Genomic DNA, 11,853 nt, shown 5'->3' on the forward strand with positions numbered 1-11,853 from the left:
TACTCCAGAACTACTGAAGCTGATTCTTGGGAATGGGGGTGGGGGATACCCAGAAATGGGTAATTTTTAAAAAACAAAACTCCGTAGGTGATTCTGGTGACCAGCCAAGTTTGGGGATCTCAGTTTTAAACACTCTCTCCTCTTTCTGCTCAGGTCTCCTTTGTCTTAGGTCTCTAGGAAGTTTCAGAAGTAGATTGAGGACTAATGATAGGAAAACACTGTACAATGAGTATGTAATATGTGAAACTTTTTCTTTCTAGAGGTAATACAGATAGAAAAAAATATAAAAATAGTTAAAGAAGGGATGGAAATTTTGCAAGGATGGAATGATAAGAGGAAGTTAGGGAGGCCATGTACAGAGGTAACTGTCTGAGGTCCTAACACAATGGATGATTCACAAATTATCCCCTAGCAAGGCTAGTACAGGTCAACTACAGAAGATCCCCATTCTTTGAGTTCCATGGTTGCACCTAGGCAGATAACAAGCCTGTTGCTCTCTTGCTTCATTAGCACATTCAGTTTTTTGTTCATGGTTAATTTATTTAAGAAATATTTGCCAACTATTTAATGCTACTCTTCATACCTTACAGCTTGGTTACTTCCAGTAGGAACTGTTTCTCCTCCCTCAGGTAGTGAGGAGTTTACTATTTGGGGAAATTTCCAGAATATATTTCCAGGAATGGGAGCTTCTGCTGGACCCTAAGACTGAAAATAAGGTGGCAATCTTGATATTCAGATGATAGGCATTCCCCTCAGGGAGCCACCGTGTGTGTGGCTAGTGTGGCCATGGCAAGTGGGACATGTGAAAGGACCAGGATACAATAAGATTCTGGTCTCAGGCTGGAACTGTAAACTTGAGAGTTGGCTTTGTTCTGGGATTAAATTGCTGAATGTTTTATTAACCCTTGTCCTTGGGGTTCAGGCACACAGTGCCCCTACAAGCTCCAAAGCACATCTCTCTAGAAAGTTGTTGACCTCCGACTCCAATCCCAATGTGGTCTTTGATCCTGACTCCATCTGAGGCCCTTCCTTTAGGTCCTCACAGATGGCCCCCACCTCTCTTTCTCTGGGCCCCAGAAGTGACCCCATTGAAGACTGGAGTTCAACATTCCAACAAATAGCAGAGCGGCTGCAGAAACTGCAAGAACAACAGGAAGCTATTGTGCTCAATCCTGCTCCTGGAGTAGGATCTCCTCTCGCTCCTACCCCCTTGGGATTGCTTGCCACTTCCTGAGGGCCTCTAATTTTAGGGTCTGTTACACCTTGTCTAAATTCCTGCTATTGTGTGTCAACTAAAATGCTGTAAATCAAATCCTATTTTCTCGTTTCCTTTTTTTACCTTAAGATATTTTATTTCCACCCTGACCCTATCTCTTACATCAGTAATCATAAAATACCTATGGTCTAGGGCAGTTTCTGTTTAAAGAAGCTTTGTGCATCTGTGTGTAGAACATATTAAATAGAATGGTGAATTGCTTTATGTCTCGTTTATATGTTTAAATTTCAAATATGGACTTTTTTTAAAAAAATGGTATGCAGTTTCACTTTTCTGCCTTTCTGATCCTCTCCAAAATTGGGGTGGGCCATATAAGCCTCAACAGCCCACCTCCTTTTGCCATCTACCTTTCCTTTGACTTTACGAAGGCCTTAGCCAGATCCCTGCCCATGTTTCTCTGTGTCTGTGATGGGCACATCTGTAACATTCTCCTTAATCTTCCTTTTACGAGATAGGAAGGCAGGAATTCCATATTACACACAAGTTTCATATCTTTCATCTCCCAGACGCTCATCTCTCCTCCTGTCTGTAATTGCTTACTTTTAATCTCCTTTCCTCAGATACTGCTTTTATCATTCTTTTTGCTGTAATCTCTTTATCTGTGTTGATGTGTCATGTTACATATCTGTACCATTACAATGAGTGTCATTGGCTCTTCAGCCTGAGGGCCTCAGTGGCTCCTCTCAGATGAAAGGCGGAAGTGCCACCAAGATCCTGCTGGGAACCCTGTTACTAGCAGCCCACAAGACGGTGGACTGCGGCATTGCAGCCTCTCAGAGACAGGAAAGATCTCGACAAGAAAGAGATCAGAGTCAGGTAGGGAGTGGGATGGCGTAGGTGGGGGAATGGCAGGTCCAAATTCAGAGACTGGGCTGGTAGCAGCAAGACCGATGCCCTGGCACTCCTCTGGGGGGATGCTGCTATTCCTACTACACAGTCACAAAGTCCAGGTTCTTTCCAGTGGACTCTGGATTCCTCAGGTCCAGACCTAATTCCCATGCCTACCTGGGACATCCAATGCTAACCTAGCTTCTGAAAGTCTTTGATTTGGAGATGATCCAGGCCATGCAGGGTAGAGCTCATGCTGCTGTAGGCTGACTTCCCTTACCAGAGTCTCTAACCTAGCTTCCAGACTGCTCACTTACCTCCCCCCTAACTCTCTGATCCCATCCACCTCCCAGCACTCTCTTGATGCCCTATCGGTCTCTTTGCTCTTTGGTTTTCTGCTCACTGAAGCCCTTTCTGCCCCTCAGGAATGCAGTCTGGCTCTACTCACTGCACCTGCACTGGAGACCAGCAGAACTTAGTTTTAAGCCTGTGCCTACCCAGGCTTTCTGAGGTGGCGCAGGCCCATACTGGGAGCTTGTGACCTTTCTCCTAAATGTCTTCTGGAAGTCTACAGACATTTGAGAGGGCTCATCAGGTAATTTACAGTCCAAGCCCCAAGACTGAATCCCTGATGAAGCAAGGCAGCACTAGGTATGTGGAAATGTGTTTGGAGGTGGGAAAGTGGTCTGGATGAGGAATGCCCTGAGAGCAGGAGAAACTCCATGAGACATGTTAACGTGGTGAGGGGAACGATCTACAGGTGAGAGGGTCGTGGTAGGCTTTTTATTAGCGTATTTCTGTGCTGTTCCATCTTTCTCTGATCTCTGGCCTTTTTACACTGTGATCTCCCCTCTCGTGTCCTTACCCTTGGCTCATTCTCAGCATAGAGAAAAAAGGCTGAGTGTACCTGGTTGACTGGCAGACTCTGGCATCACTGGCATCATGGATGGAGTAGAGTGCACCCACACTTTTGTGGCTGGCGGGACCCCAGTCCAGACTTTCTTCCTGATTCCTCCTGATCCAAACCAATTGGTCTACTATACAAACTCTTTCCTAATTCCAACCCATGGAGGTTCCTCATTCAATGTCCAGTCTACCCTATCTAAATAGGCATTTCAGTCAAATGCTCCTTTCTTTGGACCCCTGCTCAGCCCTTGATCCCTCAGTTCCCAGGTCCGTGCTTAGCTATGGCTTCCCATGTGTGTTATTCTACACCACATTTACCATTTTCCTCCCAGCCCCATTGCAACCTCCTAAGCCTAGAAGCTTCTTTTCCTATAAAGCGTAACGCAAAGCAGTGAAGAATATAGTATGCTACCCTTTGCATAAGGGAAAAGGGGAGTTTTTTTTTTCCAAAAAGAAATTCGGCAGAGTGTTCAAATAGTAATGTGGAAATGTCACAAGGACATAGAGGCCAGCTTGACTGAGCTCTCATTCTGAGCATTAAAATGAATGACGACAAGAATGGAATACAACATATTGAACAACAACAAAAAACGCATGAGTCCATACTGATACTAAACAAATGTAGATGCAGCAGGGAGGGAAGAGAATGATTATCTTTACGGAAGAATGCCAACTAATAAATGTAGAGAGAAGGATAAAAATAGAAAAATTACCATTTTAAAGCCACCATAGTAATAACTGATTTAACCAAGAATCATCAGTGGATGGTAAAACTATTGGGTAAAATACTGCTGAGGTATAGAATATGAAGAAATGTAAAAGACACCACCTTGACCAAATGTTCAAACCAATAAAGGGACAAATTGATATCAGGCACCTCCTGATATGAGACACTGTTAAAGACACAGCCTCATCTACGCAGTACTCCTGCCAAAAAAATTTAACCTTAATATAATGAAGAAACAATCCGGCAAATCCAAAGTGAGGCACGTAAGATTTCTAAAATATCAATGTCATGAAAGACATAAAAAAACAGCTGAGGAACTAATCTAGATTAAAGAAAATTAAAGAAACCTGATACTAAATGCAGTGTATTAGCCATGATTGGATCCTGGGTCTGGAAAATAAAAACAATACAGAGATAATTGGGGAAATTTGAATAGTCTGTCCATTAGGTAATTGTATTGCCTTGTCATTTTCCTGAATGTGATAATTATATTGTAGCTATGTAGGCAAATGCCCTTGTTCTTAGAGGATACAGTAATTTGTGTCAAGTGTCATAATACCTCTAATTGTCTTTCAAATAATTCAGTGGGAAAAGAGAGATGAAGTAGATGTGGCAAAATGTTAATGATTGATGAATCTAGGGAAAGCAAATGGGTATTCATTGTCCAATTCTTCCAATTTTTCTGTAGGTTTGAAAATTTTCAAAATAAAAGTGTGGGGAGAGTTTACATCAAAAATATTTCTACAACTAAAGATTTACAAGCCCTAATGGAAGCCTCCTTATTCAAACAGTTTTAATTTAGAAAGATAAAAACCAGAATTGAGCAAAAGACAAAAACCACAAGAAAATTGATAAATTTGACTACATAAAAATATAATCAATTTTCAATCTTTCTCATCTGTTTGTTAACTTAATTTATAGAGACTGTACCCACTCTCTTGTAGATGTTTAGAAAAGAGCAATGTGACAAAACGCAGTGAAATGTGGTTCCAACTCACTAGAGGTTGAACCTTACACACCTGGGTGCATTACAGGATAGTCAGGAATGAATATGAGTGTCACGTTGCTAGGAAAACCTAGAAACTTTCAGGGTTCCAAAGACAATTTATAGTTTGTAAAGAAATACAAATGTGCTTTGATAATAGTTTCTGTCTTTTGATATTATATGAAATACTTAAAATTCTTAGGGTTATATGTGAATATTTTATTGAAATAGTAAATTCATAAGAACTTTGAAAAATGTATAGATTATTTTACTATCTCTGCCTTGTATCAAAATTATCATCGACTTAAGTATGTGACTTGATGTTTAAAAGTTTTGGGTTGAATTATGTAGCTGCAGAATAACAGTTATAGAAACACATATAAGAACCAAAGGTCCTTGATATTTAATAATATGTCAATATTTTGTTAACCTTTAGCTAAAAACCAACCCGAAAAATTCTTAGGTTTCATAAGTATTGAATTCATTAGAGCCTCAGAAATTAGTCTTTATTGTGTAGAATTAGAATATTTTATTCTAGCACAATAAATATACCCAGAAAAATCAAGATTTGGGTAGATGTGGATTAATTCATTATTATTTCCATCACCATAAAACTTTAAATACCCACCTGCCTGGGGATATTACTTTGAACATTTTCAAGTCAAATACTATAGAATAAAAGCAACAAACGAACAAGAGAAACAAAAACTCATAGACACAGACAACAGTTTAGTGGTTACTAGAGGTAAAAGGGGGAGGGAGGAGGTAGGTAAGAGGAAAGGGGGTCAAATATATGGTGACAGGAGATTTGACTTTGGGTGGTGAACACACAATGCAATATACAGATGATATATTATTAAATTATACACTTGAAACCTTTAAAAAATTTAAATAAAATGTCTCTATATCAAAAACAGAAATAAAAAATAATAATAAACTAGGGAAAATATAGAACAGAAAAAAAAGGCTACTGTTTTTGTTGTATATACTCCCTCCTACAAATTAGTAAGAAAAAACACCACCAAAAGAATAGGTGAATATGCCCCAAAGATATGAAGAAGCAGTATAATAAAGAAAAAAGATATTTTTAAGTAGCCAATCTCTATAGTAATTAAATGTAAATTGAAACAACACTGAAGTGCCTTTTGTCTTGTTTTACTTTTTTTGCTTTGCTGATTTGCGAAGATTAGAAAGAACAGTGGTACCAGGATTTTAAGCGTGTCGGAGAACAAGCAATTTCATACTTTGCCCGTTTATCAATCTCTTTGTCAGCCAATTTGACCACGTGTATCAAAAAGCTCACAGCCACAAATAAACATGCACACACACACGTACTCCATTTCTACACAGAATCACAGAAACAAGGAAAGGTGGGACTTAGATAATTCCAAGGAAAGAGGACAGAAGTTGTGTCCCCAGCATAGGACACCTAGAAAAAAAGACCATCCCAATTAGGCATGACAGGATCCTTATCACTAGTATGAAGGCTGCATTCACACATTAGACCACAGTTGCATTCCCTGCCCAATGTTTATGAGGAGGACACGAAGAACTCTGAGGGTGCTGAACACCCTGTGGTGGTGGGACTCAACAAACACTAGAAACCCGGTGTACATATTTTAGACCTCAGCTGTCACCTGTTTTGACAAATCAAAGTCACCCTCGCTCATCATAGAACCATGCCAGCTCTTCACTGCCTATGACTATTACTCCAATAGTAGAGAGCTGGCTCCCCCTTGTGCCTGAGAAATATTCAGCTAATAGACACCCAGGTACCCTGGAGACAAAACCTCTCTGAAGCTCACTTGAACCTTTCTTTAGGCAGGAGGGTGACTGTTAAATAGCCAAATGGATTTTGGTTTTATGAGGATAGAGTAATCAACCTTTTAAAGGCCCTCTATATATCTGTGGGCCTCCAGCCACTCTCTGAGCTCTCTTTTCCTGTTCTACATCTATATTTACATTACTACTATAGATCTTTAACCAATGCCCCTTTCCTCAACCGCGACTCCCATAGTACCTTCTGAGCGTTTGGTTTTCATCCTCCACAAACACCTCTTCCTACAACTTGAGATGGGTAAAGTTAGAAAAGAATCCTGTGAAGGCTCTCTTCTCTTTATCCACAACTCTCTCTGATGCGCTTTCATTGAGTAAATTCCTCTCATCTCGGCATCATGAGCAGGGTCAAGTCAGAGAGGGCAAAGTACCCCTTGATTCTGTTGATGAGGCCAATGTGTGCAGTAATCTCACTCGCACGTGTGGAATGGATATGATACAGGGTCAGATTTACCCAAGGCCGGATACAGGAGACCTCTAGAAGTCCAGAGGTTTTTCTTTTGTTTGTTTATTTGTTTTTTAAAACTTGCCAGTTACTTGGATGGTACAAAGGCATCGAGTGAATTCAGCTCTTATACGGCTGCATGTGATATTCAGGTGTTATGAACAAGGTGGAATACTGCTCACATTGGGGACTTTAGAGGCTGGCTACACTTTGGCACTGTGAAGGAGACAAAGATGACTAAGATCTGATCCCTAAGCCCTAGGAACTCACAAGCACATATGAACAATTTCAACATAAGACAAGAGACTTGAAGTGGGTTGGAACAGCTGGCTAGGTACAGAGAGCTGCCAGAACTGTTTTGGGAGATTACAGAGTAGGCCAAGAATCAAGGGAAATTTTGGAAGAAAGGAGGTGGGGGTGGAGTGAGGGAACATCCAAAGAAAACCTGAGAATGTTTGGTGGCTTGCACTGGTGCGTGGATCCAATATCAGAGAGTCAGGTCATTGTCATTGGAACCTGAGCTCTAGGTAGAGCTAAAGAGATTCAAAGATTTTTCTAGAATAATCCAGAGACAAATGGTAGGGTGACAACTTTTACCATTATTTGGAGAAAGCAAACACCTGAGGGCAAGAACAGCTGGAGAGTAATCTATTATCAACATGAAGCAGTAATTATGCTGAAATGACTAATGAGTCTATCCCAGAAAACTGGGTTGGATTGAGGAAGATGAAGGAAACAATTTCCTACTATACCTATTTGCCAGATCAAAAGTAAGAGGTGAAAGGGCAGAAGTTATTTGGATATTGCATATACTTCAAACTTAATATATAAAAAATGGAACCCATGATCTCTTCTCCAAATCAGCTACTCTTTTCATAACTGAGGTGGTCTTGAATATTAGACAGGTTGGCGCCAGGTCACATGAGACAATAAGGTTGAAGGAGACACGTAGGAGATGGAGGGGCCCCAACTTGGCTCCAGGGATAGGCCCTACAAGCGCAGCAAAATGTCTAAGATCCAATCCAAATTCAAGTATGGTTTGGATAGTTGGGCCAAATCCAAGGGATCCTCAAAGTGGTCCCTGGACCAACAGCATCAGCATCAGCATCACCTGGAAACTTACTAGAAATGCCAAATTCCTGGGCTCCACTCCAAACTTACTCAATCAGCAACTCTAGGGGTAGAGCCCAGCGATCTGTGTTTTCAAGCCCTCCAGACGATTCTGATGCATGTCAAAGCTTGAGAAACCCTGTCATAGAGAAATAGGAATATATGTCTACCAAGATACATGTACAAGGATGTTTTTAACACCATTATTTATAATAGCCAAATACAGAAAACAAGACAAAGGTATCAGTATGGATAAATAGGTTAGGGCATGGTTATGTAATACAATGAAGTAGTAAAAATGAATAAATCTCAGTTATGTAAATAATTTACATAAATGACTCTCAAACATAATGGTGGGTAAATATTTAAGACACAAATAATACATTTCTATATACATATAGAAAAAGGTTCTTGTCGAACTGTACCTATATATTTTAAGAACCCAAACTGTACCTAACCTTTTCTTAAAACTTTGGGCTGGCATATAACTAGTACCTGACATATAATGTGTGCTCATTATGAGAGGTCTCATTCTTTATCATTATAATCTTTATAGTGACTCAGAGTATTTCATAATATGGATATACCATATTTATTTAACCACTTCCTTGTTGATGGGCTTTTTAAGAATATTACTTTGCCCCAATAGACTGAAAATTCTGTGAGGTAAGAGACCATGTCTGTCTTCTAAGATAGTGCCTACTATTCAATAGTTATTTAATTGAATTGATTTTCTAGATTAACTTTCCTATAAGGAAAAAAAAATGTCTTGGCCAGTTTTATCTTTGTTGTAGCATAAATTGATTCCTTGTATACATCTGGTATATGTAAATATCCTTATATCTGGTATATGTAAATTTTATTCACAGTGAATTAAACCCAGAGAATCCAGTCAATTCTGGATGTAATGACAAAATAAATTGTTCTAGACTTGGAAAATTAGACCATGGATTCTGGAGTAGAGGGAGCTTCTAAGATGATTTAATTTCCCTAGGTGACATCTCTTGTCTCATTGCAACAGCAACTAGGAAATGTGTCATGCCCTAGAGTTTGGAAACCATGGATCTTGCATTTTCTGAGAGTAACTACTTAAAATATCCTAGCTTTCTTAAATGTACTTGATTCATTCTAATTTGTGATTTGGAACATATGACACCATACCTGGACCTCTAGGGAATGACTGGCTCCAGAGGAGATGCTTACAGGGCAGGACAGGCCCCTTGGAAGTCCTGCTCCTTTGAAAACTTGTCTCCATACTCTATTTTATGACAAGTTGCCCAGCCCGAGCCTAGAAGAGAGTTGTAAAGGAGTTCTTCCCTGAGCAGTGGCTGTCAGAGCAAAGCCCATGGGCAGCTGCAGGTAAGGGGAAGCAGATGGCCATGGCTCAGAGAAGAGACTCAAGCAACATACACAGTGGCTGGAACCTGCCAGGTTCACCTTGGAATGCCCATTGTGATGTCATATGGAGTCACAGCCTTGAAGGAGAAAACTGTTTGGCTGAGAGGGGCATGGGGTTGAGTAATGGCGCCAATTTGGGGGCTGACCATCCCACTGCCACCATATGTCAGCCTTCTATTATTATTTGGTTTACTTGTATGGGGGCTTTGGGTGCTGTGTTCTGGGAAACAGAGCAGGGAGCATGAGGCAGTGGAGACAGACTCAGAGGTATGTGATGCAACACTTTCTTGAAACTCACTGCTCCCTGCCCCTGAAGCCACACAAACTTCTATATCTTTGGCCAGGAGGAAAATTCAGTGGGGGAAAGAGAGGACTTGAGATAATGCTTTTGGATATCTTCCTATAAGTTACTCTCGAATCTTTTCCTTTTGATTCATTTCAACAAACCTTGGGCACATATTACATGACAGCATACTAGACATTGAAGAATAAAACACCATCCTCACCTTCTAGGAGATTGAGGCGAAGTGGAGAAAACAGTCAAACATATATACATAACTCAAGGAAAGAGAAAGTGATAATAGAGGTATAAATATTGCTAAAGAGAAGGGAGATCGAGTATTTTTAACTAGGGGGATCTATAAAATGCCATCTGGGAGAGCTCAGTTTGAGTTGTGCTTCAAAGGAAGGGTTTTTAAAGGTGGGTTGGGTAGGTGGAGGAGAGTAGTAGAAGATTTTTCAGAATGAAAGAATAGATTGGAGAAAAGCATGGGAAGAAGAGTGTTGGCAGAGTTTGAAGAGAGGTGAAGACACCTATCTGGATGGAATGTAGAAGTGTAGGGAAAAAAAAAATAGAGTTCAGATTGTAAAGGGCTTCGAATGCCAGGCTGAATACTTTGTAGTATAAATATTATTCTGTATGCAACCGAAAGACATCAAACATTTTAAAGCCAGGTAAAAATGTGCTTAGATCTGTGCATTAGAGCAGTGTTTCTCAAACTTTAATGTGTACATGAACCACCTCAGGCTCTCGTTAAAAAGCAGATTCTGATTCAAGTATGGCATAGAAATTGAGATTCTGCATTTCTAACAAGCTCCCAGGTGGACCGAGAACCACGTTTTGAGACTGAGACTTGAAAATAACTCCAGTAAGTATATATGATAGTTCTCTGGCACGGCTAAGCCAGTAGGAGGTTATATTAATGACAGTGTGAAGGAGAGAGAAGGAAATGAAAGAATCAGAGCAGTAAGATGGAAAACAGGCCATGGCTTCATTCTCCAAAAGTTTATCCATCACCACCACCATGTACAAGGCACTCTTCTAGACGCTATGGATACAGAGGTAAATGGAAAGGAAAAAATCCTCTGTCCTCAGTACTCGCTTTGGCAGCACATATACTAAAACTGGAATGATGCAGAGAAGATTAGCACAGCCCCTGTGCAAGAGCGACATGCAAATTCATGAGGTGCTCCATATTTTTATGATTTTATCAACCAATGTCACCCCCAATAAATTTAATTTTGAAAATCTCTGCCCTCAGAGATGTGAAAGAGGAGGGGTGTACTGTGGTGAGAGTTTGGATGTGGGAAGTGAGGCTATCTCAAACTTCTTTCATTGTCAACATTTGTCAACCCCCTTAGGCACTTAAAAATCATTTTGTCCCTTTTTCATTACATATACATGATTTTAGGTAAATAATCTTATTTTCAGGTTGTTTACTGCTTGTGTATAGACATACAACTGATTTTTGTGTGTTGATATTGTATACTGTAACTTTGCTAAATTCATCTATTAGCTCTAATAGTTTTTTGTGTGCATGTGCGTGTGCGTATTCATTAGGATTTTATATAAATAAGATTGTTATCTACAAATATAGTTCTATTTTTCCTTTTCAGTTTGGATGCCTTTTATTTCTTTTTCTTACCTAATTGCTCTGGTCAGAGCTTCTAGTACAATGTAGAGCTGTAGTGAAAGCAGGTAGCCTTGTCTTATTCTTCATCCTAGAGAGAAAGTTTTCGGTCTTTCACTGTTAAGTATGTTATTAGCTGTTGGTTTTTCATAAATGCCCTTTATCATGTTGTCCCTTATGTCTCTTGTAACATATTTTCTCTCGTTTTTTTCTCTCCATGCTTCAATATGAATATTTTCTTGACTTCTCTTCAACTGTGACTAATCTACTGTATACCAATTTTTAGTTCTCTATTTTTTTTTCTGTTCTAGAATTTCCATTAGTTTTTATAAAATCGTTTCTAGTTTTTGGCTAAATTTCTCCATCTTGTCATCTAACTTCTTGAGCATATTAATCATACATATTTTAAAGTCCATGTCTTTTAACGATATA

General features: G+C 39.7%; 1 non-coding gene across 1 annotated transcript; it reads left to right on the forward strand.

The window, feature by feature from the left end:
• Positions 1–10,885: 10,885 nt before the first annotated feature.
• LOC112478641 lies at positions 10,886–10,992 on the forward strand. The gene has a single exon (XR_003045898.1). It is a non-coding gene; the product is annotated as a U6 spliceosomal RNA (small nuclear RNA).
• The last annotated feature ends 861 nt before the right edge of the window (positions 10,993–11,853 follow it).

Source organism: Pteropus alecto, unplaced genomic scaffold, assembly GCF_000325575.1.
Source record: "Pteropus alecto unplaced genomic scaffold, ASM32557v1 scaffold61, whole genome shotgun sequence".
In the NCBI taxonomy this organism is placed as follows: domain Eukaryota; kingdom Metazoa; phylum Chordata; class Mammalia; order Chiroptera; family Pteropodidae; genus Pteropus; species Pteropus alecto.